Source organism: Dromiciops gliroides, chromosome 2 (genome assembly GCF_019393635.1).
Source record: "Dromiciops gliroides isolate mDroGli1 chromosome 2, mDroGli1.pri, whole genome shotgun sequence".
NCBI lineage: Eukaryota > Metazoa > Chordata > Mammalia > Microbiotheria > Microbiotheriidae > Dromiciops > Dromiciops gliroides.
In genome coordinates this window covers 523,629,636-523,651,581 of record NC_057862.1, presented here as the reverse complement: position 1 = coordinate 523,651,581, position 21,946 = coordinate 523,629,636, and positions in this window count along the sequence as shown.

The window sequence follows — 21,946 nt, the reverse complement described above, 5'->3', positions numbered from 1 at the left end:
TCCAAAAACAAAAAAAGGACTGGGATACAATGCAGAGAGACAGACACATCCTAATTCTCTCAAAATCCAATCCTTTATTTTTCTTTTAAACCTGTGTGATGATATATGTATGTATGTATAATGTATATATATATATATGTGTGTGTGTGTGTGTGTGTGTGTGTGTGTGTGTGAAAACATACATATACATAGAGAGAGAGAGTCAGCAATCATTAGATCAATCAACACATTTATTGAATGTCTGTTCTTAGCAGAAGATTGTTAGGCACTATGTGTTTTACAAGGGCAACACAACACATTTCTTCTGCCTTCATCTAGTTGGAGAGAAATAATATGTGCACATGAACCTATTAAGCAATACATACTAAGATAATATTGTGTCAAGTGAGCAGGACAGACCATAAGGACAAGGGAGGATCAAAGAAGAGATTAAATAATTAGGGGTTTGCATGATCAAGGAATGCTATGAGGAAAAGGCTAAAAAAAACTGAGCTAGAATGAGCCCACTGAATTCTCCTTATTTTTCTTTCCAAACATCCATTAAAGTCTTGCTCTGTTGTTCTCTTTCAAGCCCTTGCAATGGAGTGTAAGGTCTAGGAGGTTTGACCAAATTAGAAAGGCTTTGAGTTAAGTCTTGGTTATTTACTATGTCTTTTATCCAGTGAACTGTCTATTTAAATGTAAAGGATTCACTGGAATCTTGCCTGCCACACGATGACTTTTGGAGTGGTGTTGGGGAGGGGGAAGACATAATAACTCATGAAAACATCTACTAAAGCACTGAAAAGTTATTGTCTGTATCTGTGAATGGAACACCCACATGAATGACTTTACAGATTCTTATTCTATGAACTACGATATGAATCAAAGTCCTTCCAATGATATCATATGTCTCTGCCAATAAATGTCTCTTAAGTTCCAGTAATGTCTGTCTAAGGGATAAAGAAAGGCTCAACATGCCTCTTTCTGTCACCTCCCTCCTCACTTGCATGATCACAGATCTTGCCAGTCATGTCTATAGAGCCCTTTGTTTCCTTTTTCAGGGGGAGCCAGATGATTAACATTTTGTCATCACATAAAGAGTTGTATTCTGAGATCCTATATATCTCAACATGCCATGAAAGTCAATCTATTTAACACCAGTATTTTCCCTACACTTCTATAGGCCTGTAAATCATAGAACATTATAATCTTGAAAGAATTTAAATAACAACCCAAAGGGCAATGGAAGACTCATTATGGGTTTATGCAAGCTACAGCATATTGCAAACAATGCTTTGTTCTTGAGAAGTAGCATAAAATACGGTATTGAGAATAGAAAGATCAATAGATATATAGATGATAGACAGACAGAAGATAGAATATTTATTGTTTACCTTGTCCTAGGCATTGTGATAATTGCAGAAGTTATAGATATAAGTTAATGTGACAGTTCCTACCCTCAAAGAATTTACATTCTAATAAGCAATATATAAAGCTGGAAAGGTTGTTTTCAGGGATTGGGGTGGGGTAGACAGACTTGATCAGCCTCAAAGCTTCTTGTGAGAAGGTAGAGAAGTTTAGAGTGAGTTGAGCCAGAAATGAAGTGAACATAGCTTGGGCACCTCACGAAGTATGGTCTAGACGAGGGATTCACCAACCAGAATAGTAGGTCTCAACGATAAAGTATCTTTAAGGAAGAGAATGTTGTCAGTGAGATGAGAAGGCCAGAGAGTGAATTAAGGCAAGAGTGGATTGAAAAACATCACTCATAGAATCTCACCAGATTTCCAAGTGGAAGCCTGAAACTTCCAAAGAGCAGGTAACAACAACAAAAAAATTAATGCCACCGTGACTATGAGCTAAAGATGCACATGCTAAAATCAAGACTTTCCAGTTGTATTGTCTGCTCAATTTAAGCTCTCTGAACTAGTGTTTCCCAATCTCAACATCACCGTAGACTAGAGAAATCCTTGAAGTCTCTACCATGGGCTGGTTTTCCCTACATAACCTTTGTATAATAACTTAAGAGATGGAAAGAGAGCTGGAGAGGAGAAATTCGAGCTGGGATGAGAAAGCTGTGGGAGAAAGGAGAAGTCAGTTTTACAAAGTGGATAGCTTTTTAGAAGTGAGCGCATATTAGAGTAAATTTTTTGTCAATTAGGCAACGTTTGTCCTGAACCAACCCCAGTACTGAAAGGGAACAGTATGGTACAGTGACAAGAGCACCAGATTGGAAGTCAGAAGGCCTGGATTTGAGGCTCTGCTTTTTTTTTTTAACCCAGGCATATTTCTGGACCTCAATTTCCTCATTGATAAAATGAGCTAAATAATCCTCTAAGGTCCCTCCTGGCTCAAGGTCCTATGATGGGCTCATTTTTGAGTTTGAAAAATGGTACTCTATAGGCTAAAACTGGAATAAGTATTGCTACCAAAGCTATAATTGAGTTTTCCAAACATCTCAAGTCATCAGTTGTTTACCTAGCTTAGACCTCTTCCTGAACACTGTGGTACAATACAGTTCTCTCCTTTCATACCAAACCTACATTGCACATGTCTGCTGCAGCTTGGCCCTGCTCTTATCAATGCCTTCTTTTCTGGGATGGGGACCCAGTGAAGCTTCTTGCCAATATCTCTTGGAAATGTTAGCGATGACTAGCCAGAAAATACAAGTTAGGCTCAGTTTGGTAAGGTTCCTGGCTTTCATGCCTAACAGTCTGGATGGACAGTTGCCCCTCATTTGATGAAGTGGAGAATTTCCTTCCAGTTCCTTACCTACCCAATAAGTAATTCTATTTATGTCAAAGTCACAAAGTATCACAGGGAACATGCCAGCATCTAGTCACTTGACAGAATTTGTCAGAGCTTTTGTTGGGTAACCTGCAGCTCTCATTCTTTGGCGACTGTGGTATTATATGATACAACCATACAGCATCATTGGAAGAATATTAATGTTTAAAAGGTGGGCCTCTGTCTCAGAGAGATGTTTAGGGTTTTTAAAAGCAGTAAGCCAACTTGATATTACTTTCGATACTGGCTGTTAGACGATGGATTCAATTTAACAAGGCTGGAGGGATCTCAATGGATCACTCAGAGCCTGAGGGTTCAAATATATATATTCCTTTTATTAAAAATGTATTACTATACCCTCAGGTAAAAGCAGTTCACAAGGAAATTAAAAAGTAGTTCACAGGTAAATAAAAGTAAATAAAACCTTCCAACAAGTAGGTTGGAAGTAAAGAGCAAGGAAGGTCTCTGGAGTCTTTAGATATCCTTGTAAAAGTGTTAATGCCTGTAAGAGAGCTTCAAGCTTTCTTTATAGCCTCCTTGTCCAAAAATCCTACAGCTAGAGTCAAGATCAATTCCCTTGAGAGAAAATCAATTCAAACAGCTTTAAAAAGTTCTTTGATCACTACAATACTGTTGGTGTTGCAGGAGTTTGAAAGGTTAATTCAAAACTCCCCAGTTCCATCAGTACATTATCCTACAACAATCTACTTCCATATCCATTGGATCTGGGGTCCTAACCTTCTCTTCCCAAGACCATATTCCTTCCTATGGATACCACCAGATTAACCTTCACTCCTCAATTATGGGAATGGGAATGGCATTTTATTTATCTCTGTCTTTCTAGATGAGAAAATGTTTCCTATTCTGGCCTCCCCAATAAATTCAGTCAATTCAGTCAATCACAACACATTTATTAAAAACCTACTCTGGTTTAGTCTCTATTTTAAGCCATTCTAATACAAAGAAAAAGGTGAAACATTCCCTGCCCTCAAGAATTCTAGTGAAAGAGATAACATACACACATAGAGACACATGTATGTCTGTATGCATACATACATATATACACATGTATTTATGAATATATAAGATACATGAATAGACATGGTAATCTTAGAGGAGGAGGCAGTCAAAGCAGTGAATGCAAGCAGTTTTTTGAAGAAGTCTGGCTACAAAAAAGGAGAATTATAATGTTTTATCTTGAAGGGATGGTAGAGTCCCAGTGCTAGATATAATATTTGCCCCATAGAAGGTATTTTGAAAATGCTAGTTGACTGATTGGATTATTGTCATAAAAGATGTCCATGGGGGCAGCCAGGTGGCACAGTGGCTAAAGCATCAGCCCTGAATTCAGCAGAACCTGAATCCAAATCCATCCTCAGATACTTGACACTTACTAGTTGTGTGACCCTGGGCAAGTCACTTAATCCTCATTGCCCCACCAAAAAAACCAAAGATGTCTAGTACAAATCCAGAAAGAATAGCTTGACAGCCCTAAAAGAGATAGCCCTAATTTGCACAGAAAAAACTAAGTGAATGAAGAATGCATATTTTCCATAATACAACATACAGATGTATGGGTTGCATATGGAGTAAGTCCATCAGTACACATATTTTAAATAACCACAATTTTAGACCCCCAAAGTAAATAAAAGAAGAAAAGGAGGCTGCATTGCATTTGGGAAACTATATGATGTTTTCAGAAATCCCAATCCCCTCTCTACTATAAAAGTCCATCTTTTTTTTTTTAACGTGTGTTGATTTGTCTATACATCAATTCACATATCAGACCAAAACTCCCTTCCCTGGCCAATGCTCCCCTAAATGTGTTGTCTTTCCATATTGGAATATAATCTTCTGAGGACTGAAACTCTTTTTCTATTTATATCCCTAGCACTAAGCATAGTGCCTGATACATAGTCGGCACTTAATAATCTATCTTTCTTTCTTTCTTTCTTTCTTTCTTTCTTTCTTTCTTTCTTTCTTTCTTTCTTTCTTTCTTTCTTTCTTTCTTCCTTCCTTCCTTCCTTCCTTCCTTCCTTCCTTCCTTCCTTCCTTCCTTCCTTCCTTCCTTCCTTCCTTCCTTCCTTCCTTCCTTCCTTCCTTCCTTCCTTTCTTTCTTTCTTTCTTTCTTTCTTTCTTTCTCCTACATTTTCCTGGAATTGCTACATACTTGTAAATTTTATAACACAACCACAGACAATTCCTTATCTGGTGACCTAAAGCCCCTAACATATTTAGTGGGTATAAGAAGGCTAAAGCATATTCCCAATGGTGATTAGTGCACAGAAAATGAGGCAAAAGAAATTATTGTTTATATGTTTATCTGGAAAAAAGAAGATGGGTCTTTCACTTACTGAAACATACACTTTAATGTTCTGGTAACAGTTACATAGTGTAGGTGTTTTATTGTCAACCAGGAAGTATTAAAAGACCTAGAAGAAAGCTTTCAGTTGAATTAAGTAGATCCTTCCTGGAGTACTCATGGAAAAATATAGACAAGAATCATACAATTGAGGCGTGAACACGTTGTCTTGGAAGATGGAACACTTAACATTGATAAAACAATAGACCCAAGAAATAAAGTCTAGTTTTGTTTGCTTATAGCAGTTCTGGTAACTGGTTAGAGGGTTGGTATAACTTTTATTTTGAAGTTGTATTCTCTGTTCTGAGTACCTAAATTGGGATTCATCCACTTAAGGGTTCATAGGAACTGTGTGATCTAGGACATTATCTTGACCTTCTTAGAACCAAGCTGCACCATGCTGCTATTATTACAGTGGCTATTTTCAGACACTTTTTTCTTCCTATTCTCATCCTCTGCTATTCCTTTCACCAAGTTTTCATATCTGCCCCTCCTCAATCTAGTTCATTGGTAGAAAACTTGTAACAGACATACTCAAACAACAGAGGAAATTTTTCCTTGGGATCTTTCTTTTAACCTGTTTTTCTGGCTCTTAGGTTGCTAAATCTAGCTTATTGGCCACTCCACTTTTCAGGGTAATGATTTACTAGAATCCAAGTTTGATTCATGTGACTGACTTCAGCTTTAAAGAATGAATAGGAATTCAACAAACTGGAAAGGGGTAGAAGGATATTTCAGACACTGAGAAAAGTGCACACCAAAGTTTGGGGATGGGAGAGTATGGGCTGAATTCTGAAGAGAGTAGTCAACTTTAACTAGAGTTTGGTGTATGATATATTATGATATGAGTAGCATTAGGGAAGACCAGAAAAGTAAGGTGGACAAGATTAAAGTATGCCTTGAATGCCTGGCAGGTAATCTGAGCTTTGTTCAACAGGTAATTGTAAAGGCAATGGAGAGTTTTGTTCAAAGGAATTTCATGACCAGATCTGTACATAAGGAAGATTATTCTAGAAGTAGCATGAGTGTTAGAGAATACAGAGTGGAGTTATTAAGAAACTTTTACAATGGTTCAAGGTGTACTGTTATAAAAGTTCCTATACTAGGATATTATGACAGGAATATAATAAAGAGGAAAGAATAAATGTTTTATCTAGTTGTTTTAGAGTGTTTAAAGAGAGATAGTTCCAATTAATTCACTCTTTGGTGAATTAATCAATCCTGCCCTTAACCCCAGAATACATGCTAAGGACATTTTTATATAAACAGTAACAGAAAAGAACTAATGTGTGGAGAAATTTTTTTTTAAATCTGACTTTAAGCAGCCATATATCTATATCTATATATTTGTAGAAACCACTTAACCTCTCTAGGCCTTAGTTTTTTTCATTCATTAAATGATAGGACTTGACTCTGTCTCTAAGGTCATTGGAGGCAACCTGGTACAATGGAAAAGGTATAGATTTGGAGTTAAAGGGTATGGATTCAAATCTGGACTCCACCATGTACTCTCTGTGTGACCATGGGCAATTCACATTACTTCTCTGGGTCTCAATTTCCCAAACATCTGTAAAAATGAAAGTTGGACTCAATGAGCTCTAAGGTCTCTTGCAGCTGTAAATCTCTAATCCGATGATATTTCCAGCCTTAATAATGTTTAAATATGATTCCTTTTTCTTTTGTTTTTTAAAGTAAAATCCAGCAGGAAAGTCATTTCAGAATAGCGCTCATTTAGGCAAATGACACTGTGGAGGTGGAGTGCTTGAATGGAATTGTGAATGAATGTCAGGAGGAAAAGGGGACATAATCCCTATTTGAGTATAAAGAGCTCTTGGAGGACCATCACAGATGGGTCAAAACATTTTGAAGTTATCTTCTAATACAGTCCATAAAGAGAATGAAATCATTTGGTGATTCATCCTACTCATTGCACTCTTCTTCAACTAATTTGTTCTGTTATAAATGTTCTCTTCACATATCTTAGAGAAAAAAAATACCTAATTAAAGGGTCATTGCTCTCCATGCCACAGAACAGTAAAGAGTTATTAAAATGCATTTGGTTTCAATTGACACATCTTATTTGAGTTAAGAATTAAATACACCAGAATTAATTAAAGGCAGCATCAATGACTTCTGTAGGTAAAGGGTTGGGGGGCCCAGGTGGAGGTAGAAAGAGCCTTTTCTTCATATCAGTTACCCAAACAGAGCACCTTGGAGATAATTTTGCTTTTTAACTCTCTGAATGCTTAATGGCATTTCAATGCAATGTCTCCCAAAGCTTAGAAAATCTGTAGGTACATCTATCATTAGGTCCTCAAAGTCCAGTACACTAAGTTCTATCCTCAGAAAATGGCAATAATGGCTGAAACAGGGGCAGCTAGGTGGCACAGTGGATAGAGCACCAGCCCTGGAGTCAGGAGGACCTGAGTTCAAATCCGACCTCAGACACTTGATACTTACTAGCTGTGTGACCCTGGGCAAGTCACTTAACCCCAATTGCCTCACCAAAAAAAGAAAAAAGAAAAAAAATAATGGCTGAAATAACAACAATAATAATAGCTATCATTTAATATCAATGTATGATTTACAAAATGCTTTCTAACACATGATTTCATTTAATGCTCATAACAACTTTGAGATGTAAGGTTTATTGTCCACAGTTTATAGATAAAATAACTGCGGTATAGAGAGAGGAAGTAAAATGTCTAAGGCAGCATGAAGAGAACATGGCAAAGCTAAGAACTGAACTCAGGTCATCTGATGCTAAATATTGCATCACTTTGTTCTGATCTTGTTTTTTTTTCTCTTTTTTGCATTCCATATTTCTTTATATTTTTTCATACTTATTGATCTAAACCAAATTATAGTATTATATAATATTAATGTGTTACAACTTACTTAACCATTTCCTTATTGGTGGATATTTCAGTTACTTCTAGGTTTTAAAAAAATTACAATTAATATTACCATTAAAATCTTTTAATAGCTAGCTCATTTTTGTTATTTTTGTTAACTCTTTGAATTTGTATGCTCAACAATGCAACTATTGGGTCAAAGGACATAATATATTTTATAAATTTTACTGTATATTGTCAGATTCCTTTTTATTTTATTTTTATTAGTTTATTTTTTGGTGAGGCAATTGGGATTAAGTGACTTGCCCAGGGTCACACAGCTAGTAAGTGTCAAGTGTCTGAGGCCAGACTTGAACTCAGGTCCTCCTGAATCCAGGGCCAGTGCTCTATCCACTGTACCACCTAGATGCCTCCAGATTACTTTTTGGTTTTGGTTTTGGTTTGTTTTTGTGGGGCAATAAGGGTTAAGTGACTTGCCCAGGATCACACAGCTAGTAAGTGTCAAGTGTCTGAGGCCAGATTTGAACTCAGGTCCTCCTGAATCCAGGGCCAGTGCTTTATCCACTGCACCACCTAGCTCCCCCCCCCCGCCCCAGATGACTTTTTAAAAAGAGAGAGACTATGATTCTACTAGCTATGAATCAGTGAACCTATTTCTCCATATTCATTGCAATATTGAGTTTCATTGTTTTTAGCTATTTTTGTCAATTTTGTGGTTGTGACATCCTTCAGAGTTGCTTAAATTCATATCTCTTTTTAATGTTAGTGAGGTTAAATAATTTTCCAGTGATTACTAAATCATTTGTATTTTCCTCTTTTGCAAATTGTTCTTATCCTTTGACCTTTTTGTCTATTGGTGATTGGAAGTTATTTTGTGAATGTTTTGTGGTTCACTATGTATTTTAGATATTGAACTTTTAACAACTCTGAAGGATTTATGATGAAAAATGCTATCTATCCCCCAAGAAATAACTGATGGTGTCTGAATACAGATTGAAGCATAAACTTTTTACATTATTTTCCTTTAATTTTTTGTCTATTATGTTTCCTTTCATGATATGATTAATTTGGAATTTTTTTTGCTACACATGTATAACCTATATCAAATTGCTTGCCTCCTCAGTGGAGGGGGAGAGAGGGAGAAAATTTGGAATTCAAAGTTTTAAAAACAAAAGTTAAAAATTGTTTTTACATGTAATTGGGAAAAATATAATATTAAAATTTTAAAAAGATTGTAAGCTTTAGCTGTCATAATTGTCATATGTATTTCACTAGATAACTTCTTTTTCTTTTTGATTATGTCATCATTTTATCATGCATTGTTTTAAAGAAATTAATATAATCAAGTATAACTATCTCATCTCTAATAATTTATATTATTTAGCAAATAGAGAAGCCATTTTCCCTTCAAAATTGAGATAAATATATTATGTTTCCATATTCTTTAATTCGATTTGTAGATAGAATTCACTGAACTAATATGTGAGATATAGTTCTAAATATATGTCCTACCATATTGTCAAGCAGTTTTGCTAAGTATATATCTATCTTTTCCCCAGTTTTAATTTTCCATATTATCAAGCACTACATATATTTACACATATGTGTGTGAACACATATGTGTTTTTAAATATATATGTGTATACTCAGATATATACACATGTGTACATACATACTCAATTAGCTGTCTTCTATTGATATTCTTTTTCCAATGGCCTAATTTTCTATTCTTGCCCAAGACCAGAGTTTTGATGAAAATTATTTTGTATTATGCTTTAAAGCATAGGAGTGAATATTTACCTTTATCCCTTTTCTTTTATTCATTGTGATCTTTTATATCCTTGACTTTTTCTAGTCAGTCTTCATTATGGTTCTATCCAGGTCAATGAATAATCTTTTGTGTGATACTTCATTAAATGTGTAAATTAGTTTGGAAATAGTACCATTTTAGCAGATTTATCTGACCCATTGATAAGTATTAAATGTCCCTCCATTTATTTCAATAATCTCAAGGCAACAAACATTTATTAAGCGCCTACTTTGTGCAAGTCATTATTCTAGTTACAGAGGATACTAAACTAAATATGAAATAGGCCTTATTGTCAAGTTGTTTTTTTTACTGGGAATATACAACATGCCCACAAATAAGTAAATCAAAAATAGTGTCAGACAAAGTAACTAGGGGCATCAAGGGAAGATTTGTGAAGGGGGTGGCAACTGAACTATGCTTGGTAGAAAGGTAGGGGTCCTGTGAAGCAGAAGTGAAGAGGGAAGTCATTCCAAACATGGAGAAGGACCATTTGTGCAAAGAATCAGAAAAAAGGATTTCATCAAACTTTATTTAGAGGAAATGGCTAGCAGTTTGACTAGGATGTGTGTGAAGGGATCATAGAATCACAGGTTTAGAACCTGTATGACATCAGAAAAAATCTAATCCAGGAGTTCTTAAATGAGGGTTCATAGATTCAGGGGTCCATGAACTTAGATAAGAAAAAATGCAACTTTATTTTCATTAACATCTAACCAACAATTAGCCTTCCCTTCAATTATGTGTATGGACAACAAACCACAGTAGTATTAGCAACACCTGTGACTTTATTACCAACAAAAATCACAGTTTCATGTCACAATTATTGCAAGTATTTCAAAATACTGCTTATTCTTTTTACTACTCGAAAATTGATATAATTATTAGACTTTTTACTAACCTATATTTACATGTGTTGCTATTCAATGTATTAAGGAACATATGTATTACTACTTTGCTAATTTGTTTTTTAAAACATTTTGATAACTGCTATTTCAGTTCTTTTTTTTTTTTTCAAGGCAATGGGGATTAAGTGACTTGCCCAGGGTCACACAGCTAGTGTCAAGTGTCTGAGGCGGGATTAGAACTCAGGTCCTCCTGAATCCAGGGCTAGTGCTCTATCCACTGCTCCACCTAGCTGCCCCCGATAACTGCTATTTCAATATAATTGGTTGTCTATGTAATCCTGTGCATTTCATTTTATGCATTTAAGACATTCTGAGAAGGTTTCCATAGACTTCACTAGACTATTAATGATACAGAAAAAGTTAAGCGCTTCTAATCTAATTCAAACACCTTCATTTTTCAAAGGAGAAAACTGAGGCTTAGAGGTCAAATGGCCTTGCTCAAGGTAATACATATGAAAGTAGCAGAAATAGAATTTTTTAAATCAGTCTGACTACTCTAAAATCCAACTTTCTTTCTCTATTCCACACTGTAATAGGAAACGAGACTAAAAAGTAGATGAGGGCCAAATTGTGGAGAACACGTTGAGAAGTATATATTTTATCCTAGATTAAATAAGGAGAATGAAAAAAAATTGAGAGGAGGGAAATAGGAACAGTATAGTGGCTTAACATGGTCATATCTTTGTTTTGGGAATATGAATTTGGCAGCTGTCCCAAAGAGACACTAGATTTAAGAAAACCAATGAGGAGTCTACCACAATAGTCCAGTAAAGTCTAAATGGATGGAGAGGAGAGAATGGATGTGGGTTATTTTATGAAGGCTGCATCAAGAAGACAAAGGACTGGAAATGGGGACTGGGAATGAAGAGTTAAATGATTTCAAAACCTGAATAGCTATAAGTATTATGGGTCCATCATAAGAAATGGGGAAATTTGGAAAAAGAATGAGTTTTGGGGAAAATATAATGATTTACATTTTAGCCATATTGCTTTTTTTTTTTCAGGGCAATGAGGGTTAAGTGACTTTCCCAGGCTCACACAGCTAGTAAGTATCAAGTGTCTGAGGCTGGCTTTGAGCTCAGATCCTCCTGAATCCAGGGCTGGTGCTTTATCCACTGTGCCACCTAGCTGCCCCGCCATATTGCTTTTGAGATGTGAATATTCATGAGGAGACAAGAAATTGGCAGGTTTTAATATGGGACTATAGTTCAAAAATGATTAGGGCTGTATATATTTGGATATCATCTGTATAGATATGATGTCTTATTTCAGTCTTTATAATTTTATAGTTATCATTATCTCTATGTTCTCATCTATAAAATAATGGAGGTTGACAATATGAATTATGAAAGCATCTTTTGGGGGCAGCTAGGTGGCACAGTGGATAAAGCACCAGCCCTGGATTCAGGAGGACCTGAGTTCAAATTTGACCTTGGACACTTGATACTTACTAGCTATGTCACCCTGGGCAAGTCACTTACCCCCCCCCTCCGCATTGCCCCACAAAAAAAAAAGCATCTTTCAGCTCCAAGTACTATTATCCTATCATCTATAAACACTCATTTATAAGAATAGCTAGTAGACTAAATTCCAGAATATTGTGATTGCAAGAGGGGGAACTGGCAATCATTTTATAGATGAGAACATAGAGACTCTGAGAGAGGTTGTATCAAAGTTCACATAGGTAACAAGTGGCAGACTAGAGATTTGAATGCAAATCCTTTGTCTCTAAATCTAGTGCTCTTCCTAGGACATATAAAGGATTTAGAAGTCAGAGAAGTCTTGCCATTCCATTTTAGCATGTCATATTTAATTGAATTCTGGAAAAAAGGAAGAGGGAGAAATTTGGGGGTTACCCTTGAACCTGACAACAAAATGAGAGTATTGGAATCTCACTAACCTTGTGTATCATCCTGTAGATGGAATTCTTGTTCTCCTCTTTTCTCCCCCTTCATCTCTAGCCTTGAATTTAGAGGACCTAGGTCTAAGTTCCAATTCTGAACCCTTAACTTTAGTTAAAAAAAAAGTCTTAACTATGTGAGGTTGAGAGACCCTTTATCTCTCTATCCCTCAGTTTCCAGTCTAAGGAAAATATTTGTATTACCAACCACACAGTTAGTAAAAAAGGATTCTGTAAACCTGTAAGTTATGTAGGAATATTAGTATCTGAAGTTTGGCCAGTTCTTTTGTGTGCTGTTTTCTTCCATTAGATTGTAAACTCCTTAAATCTAGGGATTGTCTTTCCTTTTCTTGTGTATGTCCCCACGGCTTAACACAGTGTCTGGAACATTGTGGGTGCTTAATAAATATTTATTGAGTTGAACAATCATAACTATGAATATGAAGGAAATGAACTTACCCATAAAAAGGAAAAGGACAGCAGAATTAATATGTTGTTTACAAGAAGCAAACTTGAAACATAAAGATTCATTACAGTTAAAATAAAGAACTGGAGCAAAATCTGTTATGCTTTAGATGAATTTGGAAAAGGATTCATGATCTCAGACAAGTTAACAGAAAAATTGACTTAATTAAAAGAAGTAAATGGGAAAACTACATATTGCCATATCTAATGAATTAATATAAATACTTGACATAACTGCACTGGATGGCATGGTATACAAATACTTAAAGTAAAAGTTAAATGACATACAGGAACAAATAGTAAAAATATAATAATGAGGGAATATAGTGCATCTCTTTCAAATTTAGAAAAATCTAACAAAAATGCAAGGACTAAGTTAAAAACATAAGTACAGTTATCCTTTCCACAACACAATTTTCCCTATCATAGTTTCAATATGTTGCTGGTTGGCCTAAGACATTAAATAGGATTTTGGGGGTATTTTACAGAATCCATAGATGATCACATGCAAAGTCCAGCAGACTTAGAGTCTATGACCAAATACTTAATTCAAATTTTACAATAAGATGCTGTAAACACTATAAAAGAAAAAAGAAAGAAAAAAAAAACAGACTTCTTTTCTGGTATAAAGGGATGGCTGAAAATTTTTACATAAATTTTCTAGATTGTGGGGGTGTGATGCCTCTAACCTCTGTGATGTGGAAGGGATAAATGTAAAATTTTGGAAAATCTAGATATGATAGATCACTGATGATTATTGAATGAGAATGAAATGAAAGAAGAAAGAAGAGGGGCAAAGAAAATGGAAGCTAAATTTAGTTATATAAATATATTGAACACTGAACATTGGTGCTAAGTACAATTCAATTCCATGTCCCTCTTCTATTATATATAGAGAAAGTGGGAAGTTAAGAAACAAAAAAGTATAAGAAAATTGGATGGGGCGAAATATACAATTAACAATCTTGATTGTAAATGGAGGGAACTTGCTCACAAAATGGAAGACAGCAGAGTTAATAATGTTATTCTTTCTTTCTTCTTGTTTCTTTCTTGTTTCCTTCCTTCCTTCCCTCCCTCCCTCCCTTCTTTCTTTCTTTCTTTCTTTCTTTCTTTGCAGGCCATTGAGGATTAAGTGACTTGCCCATGGTCACACAGCTAGTAAGTGTCAAATATCTGAGGTTGGATTTGAACTCAGGTCCTCCTGAATCCAGGGCTGGTGCTTTATCCACTGCACCACCTAGCTGCCCCCAATAATATGTTATTTATAAGAAAAATGAATCATAAAGATTCACACAGTAAAAATAAAGGGCTAGAGCAAAAATGAATAGCTTCAGCTAATCTTGGAAAAGAAAGGATAACAATCATGATCTCAGATGAGAAATATACAAAGAGTATACATATTTCTGAGCTGTGCACAGCATATACACAAAAATGTACTATGTCTTAGGTCATAGAAACCCACAAACAAGTGTAGAAAATAGAAATTTAGACATACCCTTTATTAACTGTAATACAACAAATAATGTTAAATAAATAAAGGGCTATTGAAGAATATATTAAAAATCAACTGGCATTAAGTAACTTGTTCAAAGGACAAATCATAGAAACAATAAAAAATTTCATTAAAGTTAATAACAAGAATGAGACAATTTTTTTGTATACAGCCAAAGAAAATATTGATAATTTTGCCAGGCAATTTTAAAAAATCTAGAAAACAAACACATTACAAAACCCTAACTAAACACCAAAATAGAATACTGAAAATATTAGAGATTAAAACTCAAAATTAACATTAAATACTTTAAAAATTAAAAGTTAAAACTAATTGTATTAGCAAATAAAACTAGGAGCTGTTTCTTTAAAAATAGATAAATCAGCAATTTTTTGAAAAAGAAAAGGAAAATTCATTAATAGCATCAGAAATAAATAAGAATTCATAACAAATGAGGAAGAAATAAATTAAATTCTTAGAAAACCTTTTGTCCAACTATTTGTTAATAAACTGACAACTTAAAGGAAATGTATGAAAAGAACAAAATGGATGTACAAGTGAATTCTATCAAACATTCAAACAACAATTAATTCCAATATTATATAGACTATTTACAAAAACAAGAAAAATAAGGGATTCTACCAGATTCTTTCTATATACAAATATGGATTTGATGCCTAAACTAGGAAGAGTTGAAATAGAGAAATAAAATTAATAAACACTGTTACACAAATTTTAAAATAAAATATTACAATGCCATAGCAACACATCACAAAGGTTATACATTATGACTAAATTGCATTTATACCAGGAATACGGGGTTGCTGTTGTTATTGGTCCTTCATTCTCAAAGAGGTCCATAACATTGGGGTGATGTCATGACTTGCATTGAATTGGATTTAAGTGAGAGAGGGCTATGTAAAGTCACCATCCTCACTTTCTCTTCTAGAGCCATCTGGGTCCAGTGGCAAGATATATATCATGACAACTGGAGATGGCCCCAGATGTTAAAGCAATTGAGATTAAGTGACTTTCTCAGGGTCACAAAGCTACTAAACATCTAAGGTGATATTTGAACTAAGTTCCTCCCAGCTTTAGGGCCAGTGCTCTATCCACTGTGCCACCTAGCTTCCCCATGGGGTTGTTATACTATTAGGAAAACTATAAACTATAAAATTGGTAATTTTAATAACAGAAACAAAAATTGTTTGATTATATAGATACATAAAAAGCTGTTGACGAAATTAAACGTACATTTCAATGTTGAACCCTAGAAAATGGAGGATTAAATGGACCTTTTCTTAACAGCTAATGAATATATACATAAAATTAGGAACCAGCATTCTATATAAATGGGATAAACTAGAGTCTTCTCTAATAAGATTAGGGGTAAAGCAAAGATATCTATTTTCACCACTGCTGTTCAATAGATATAATTCTAAAAAGGCTAGCTATAGCAATAAGACAAGAAAAAGAATTTCAGGGAATAAGAACAGACAAAGAAGAAACAAAATCATCAGTTTTTGCAGATGGTGTATTTAAAAAAACAGAGAGGCAACTAAAGTTTTAAATGAAATAATTAATAACCAGAAAATTTGCAAAATATATGAATTCACACAAACCATCAGTATTTATATATGTAACCAACCACATCCAGGAGGGAGAGGTAAGCTGACTTGCCCAGGGTCACATAGCCTGTATAAGAATAGGATTTGTATAAGAGATTGTATTTGAACCTAGATCTTCCTGACTCTGAAAGCATTTCTCTAGCCAGTATCTCTATGCCATTGTCTCTCTAAAGAACTGACAAATATCATAAATATAGAAAATCATGGAAAGTCTTATATAAACTGATGTAAAGTGAAATAAGCAGAATCAGGAAAACACTATGCCTAATAACTACAACAATATAAATAGAAAGGACAACAATAATAAAACAACCAAATCTAAATTCTGTAAAAAATATAATGACAATGGTAGGTCTTAAAGAAGAGACATGAAAAGGATCCTGTCCCCCATACCTTCTTTGCAGATGTGGGGGACTATGGGTTTAGGTCACGTTATACAGTGTCAGAGGTTTTTATTTTTGTTTTTGTTTTTTTGCTGTATATGTTAGTTTTTCTCAGCTTTTTTTCCTCTTTATTATTCTTTGTTATACAGGATGGCTCTCTAAAATGTGGTGGCAGAGGGATACATCAGGAAATGTGGCTAATATAAAAAGAAAACATATCAATAAAATTTATTTTTAAAAAAAGAATAGCAAGGTACCATTTTGTCCCAGGACATTTTCTATCTGAACTCCATTGAAAAATATGAGAGGACAGTGCTCATTTCCCTGTCTGGCCCTCACAAGCCCTGGTTAGGCCTGGGGCTGGGGGTGGGCATCACTTTGGGAAAGGTGGGGTCAGCTCGTGGCCCCCTGAGTAGGGAGCTCAGAACCTGAAACAGAGGAGGAAAGCAAGGCCCTCCTTTACCCCACCCCCCTTAAAATCTGTTGAAGTTAAAGCAGCAAGCATTGATTAGGTGCCAGCTTGTGCCAGGCACTGGGATGTGGGGCACCTACCCACTCCTGGCCCTTCACTCTGTGCCATGCAAGGAAGGCACCCTGTGCTGCCAGAGTCCTCCCGGATCTTAGCATCCTGCCTTTCCCCACCCACTTCTATTTCTTCTGTTGGAAAATGGGCTCAAGGGAGGGGACACATAGGACAGGATCAGGCCTGTGCCGTGGGGACCCCTGGGCCACCCTCTCTCCCAAGAAAACTGACCCAGCAAACTCCCGGGCCAGGGAGAAGAGGAGCAGGTAGGGGCAATGTCCCAACCTCCCTCCTCCTGTCCTTTCTGTTCTCTTGGTCACTGCAGCAGAAACCTTTGAAGCAGGTTGGAGACCCGGCAGGGGTGTGTGGAAGAATGGGCTCTTCCAGAGTGGGTCCAGACATCTCTCCCAGAGCTGGCCCATCCATCTTCCCAGGCCCTGGGACTCACCAGGGATGCGCTAGAATGAGTCCCGGAGGGCTGGGGTCTCTGGGAGGCAGGCCAGGCCTCAGGGACCAGTCTGCCTAAAGACGTGCATGTGTGGCTGGAGAGGAGGAGGATGCGAGATGGGGCAGATGGGGCTTCCTGTCAGGGAAAACAGCTGGGGCCCCACTCCTGTGAGCACTCTGGGGGAGGAGGCCTAAGACTCTGGGGTGTCTTATCTTCCAATGGAGGAAAGCCTTTTGTGGTCCCCCCTGAACTACACACCCCAGCCTCGCCTTACCCCGCTGCTCTGCTCTCCCACCACACACCCCTCCCTCATCCAGCCCCCACCCCTTTTTGTATTTGTTGCATCGACCTAAGTTATTCTCAGCCACAGTTACCCGCCCATCTCACTGGAACCCAGTCTGGGTGGGAAGGTGGATGAGCTGGACGTTATATTTTATATCTGCAAATAAATCACATTTTATCTTATATGTAACAGAAGATTCTGAAAAATGCCCCCAGGGGTTCCAGAATTTATTTTCTGACTTACAGTATGTGCTCCTCTCCTCCTGTATTTTGTAGACTTTCTGAATAAAGCAAGTTCTTTTTCACTGACAAAAAAATAAGAAAAATATTAGAGGAATGAGATGAATAATAATAACAGCTCATTTGTACAACTGTTTTTTTTTCCTATAGCAATCTTGTGAGGTAAATAATACAAGTATTATTCTTCTGATTTTACAGAAAAAGAAGCAAGGAAGTTAAGTTACTTGCCCAGGATCACATTGAAAATTGGTGTTGGAGTCAGATTTTGAACTCAGGTCTCCCAATTTCAAGACCCACTCCATAACACCACACTGTCTCTAGACTTTCTTATTCATATTGGAAGGGAAATCAGTGGGAAAAACATTGGATTTGGGTTCCAAATTCCTTGATTTGAATTCTAGCTCTTCCATTTAATAATAATAAGTCCTTTAACATCTTTGGACTTCAATTCCTCATCTAAAAAAGGGGGATGATACTACCTACCCTGCTTTTTTCACAGGGTTGTTGTAAGGATCAAATGAGATAATATAAGTAAAGCATTTTATAAACCCCAAAGCACTATATAACTGTTAGTTATCATCATTACCATTATCATTGGTTAAATAGGATTTTGGGGGGTTGGTTTAGGAGACTCACTACCATTTAAAATATTGGTTTTATAAGGAAATGGGTTCTAAGTTTTAAATAGCCAATTTACAAATAACTGACAAAAAAAAAGAAAACACACCTATTCATGAGTTGGTATTAGGGGTGTCTTGAGGGATTAAGGATCTCCTATAGAAACCTTTTTCATATTTTAACACTAGGCAGTAAGAAGCCAAGAGTCAATGGCCAGCCACTGTATCCAGCTAGGGTTCTAGAACAGGCCAGATGATTATCTGGGTGCTGACAGTGATACAAACACAAAGTCTGGGGGAGAAGAGGAAGTAGGGAGGAAGCAAGTGATTTGGACATCAGAAATGGAGGTCATAATAATAAAATAAAAAACTGATTCCCAAGGAATTACATACAATGCTATTGGAGAAGCCAGGGTGAATTTCCCAAAAAAAAACCTACTGAAGTCAAGGGGATGGTCAGGATTGGATGCCGGGGTAAAGGGACAAATAGAACAGATGGGAATGAGAATGAGAAATGACAAAGAATACAGATGAGCCAAAAATCTGATGCTGGGAAAACAAATCAGGATTTCATGAAGGTTGAGTAGACATTGGGGAATAAGAAAGATTACTGTTGCTGAGAAACAACATGTGCTTCTGTGGAACTCTTTGTGTACCGTGGACTGGTCAACTGGCCTCTGCTATTCATTCTCACTCTTGACTTCTTAAGGGACCAAGTTCCTGGAGTTTGGTAAGCAGGTGTCAGGTTAGGTAAAAGCAATGGTTAGGTCAGTCCAGACTCTTACTTCTTTTGGTCAGAGGCTATTGCAAGACATTTAGATGGAAAAGTAGGTAAATGTGAATTTTACTAGATTTTATATATCAAAGCAAAAGAAAGATGGCGTAAGAATTAGAGTTGAAGAGTATAAAATGTATTTTAAAGTTGACTTCATTAGCTCAATATATCACCAAGTTGTTTTTACTTTAGAGCAGGAGTTCTTAAGCTGGGATCCATGAACTTTTAAAAATGACTGTTGCAGTACAATTGGCACCCTTTGCAATTCCCTGGATTTTATTTAATGCACATAAAGACATTATTCTGAAAATTGGGTCATCAATTTTCACCAGATTACCAAAGGTGACCATGACACACACAAAAAGGCTAAGAACCAATATTCTCATGTTTTATATATAATTTGCCTGTCAAGTAACTAGTCATGCAGGCTGAATGAGGAGAAACTTATAGACAATTAATTGTTGGCATAGGGAAAATGTCAATTGACTGTCAGGAAGGCTACTCAGTACACTGAGTAGACTCCCTCTGATGAATTTATGAGAGGATATGGACACATGGAATAAGAAGGCATGAATGGGTTGTCATTGGCATCATTGGAGAGAATGTCCACATAGATGGGATGTCAGAAACATTGGAATATTGAAATGTTAAGAAAATAGAAGCTCTTTCAGAAGAGAGAAGCTGAAAGCATTTACTCATATTACATATAAAATAGCTTATTTGAAATATTATCCATATGTCCATCATGTGTCCCAGATCACTACACTTTTGTGCTATCTTATAAGTTGTTTGTCTTTGTTGGACTAACCTCACTTCTTTTTTTTTTTCTTTTGCAGGGCAATGGGGGTTAAGTGACTTGCCCAGGGTCACACAGCTAGTAAGTGTTAAGTGTCTGAGGCTGGATTTGAACTCAGGTACTGCTGAATCCAGGGCCTGTGCTTTATCCACTGTGCCACCTAGATGCCCCCCCAACCTCACTTCTAATCTGTATTTTCTTGCCCTGGTAGAAAGCATTTTGCCCTTCTTTTTTTTCTGGGGCAATGAGGGTTAAGTGACTTGCCCAGGGTCACACAGCTAGTAAATGTCAAGTGTCTGAGGTTGGATTTGTACTCAGGTCCTCCCAAATCCAGGGCCGGTGCTTTATCCACTGCACCACCTAGCTCTTCTTGAGAGAAAATATATTCTTGCCTTTATGTTAATATCCCAACACCTGAAATATAGAAAGTACTTATTAATTTGTTGCTGTTTTCTTTCATTCACGCATAGTCTAAGGCGGTGGCATCAAGCTCAAATGGGAAAGAGAGCTAACAAACCTGACATACGGATTCACCAGAGAACACATATGAACATTATGTATATTCTATTTCATTTTTAATTACATTTACAATTCCATTTTAATCTAGTTCACCCATTGTCCAGAGTGTTGACACCTTTGATCTAAGATATCTTTAGCTCTGATTTTTTAAAAAATAGCTAATATGCAGAGTTAATCCACATCTATATAACATTGTAAGCTCCACAAAGCACTTTTCTCCCAACAGTCTTGTGAGGTACAGAGTGAAAATATTATCATTATCTCCATTTTACAGATGAGAAAACTAAGGTTGTGATTTGCCCATGAATTCTCAGGTTATCAAAGTCTCAAGCAGAATTTGAATCCAAACCTCCCTTTGGAGTTCTATGAAATACCTCCTATACTTTATCCTATTTAAACCTTATGATAACCCTCTAAGGTAGTCTTTGTGGATTTTAATTTTAAGAATTCTAAGTGAATTAGTGGTTAGCTCCTTGTAAATAACATCACCTCTTGGCTGATTTTTTACAAGGAGCGTGTCCTACCTCCGTTTCAGATGTCAGGGATATCAAGGAGAATTCCTGTGAGGAAGTGGAGAGGCAGGAAGTAGATCAAGCAAGCAGGTTTATTCAGCCCATACTTATGAACAGAAATAGCTCTGGCAAGGGAAAGGATGCTACTAGGAGAGCTCATCTTTAGGTAGAAAGGGGCAACAGAGATTTGGCCATATTAAGGACTTATACAGGGGCTAGAATGGGGCTTAAATGGTCTTCTTTCTACCTTACTCCTAGTCAAAGGAGTTATACTTTGTCAGTGCTATATGAGACCTTCCAAGGCAGGGATGGAAGGGGTGCCATTGATTAATGATATTGGGGCACAAGCCTCAGGTTATGATATGCTAATTAGGCAATCCTAAATTGTCAGACAAAGATCCCTATAATGAAGAGGATAGGGCTATGCCTAACTCCCCAGAGTATCAATATAGAGAGATAGCCTGAAAGGGTGAACAGAGCACCAGACCTGGCCTCTGGAAGCTTGGGTTTGAATCTTGCTTCAGATATTCACAGGTTGTATGACCAATGTGAACCTCAGTTTTCTCATCTGGAAAATGGGGATAATACTACCATAACATACCATACACTACTAACTTCACAGGACTTATAAAATGATTTAAGTATTACAGAAAATATTAAAAAAT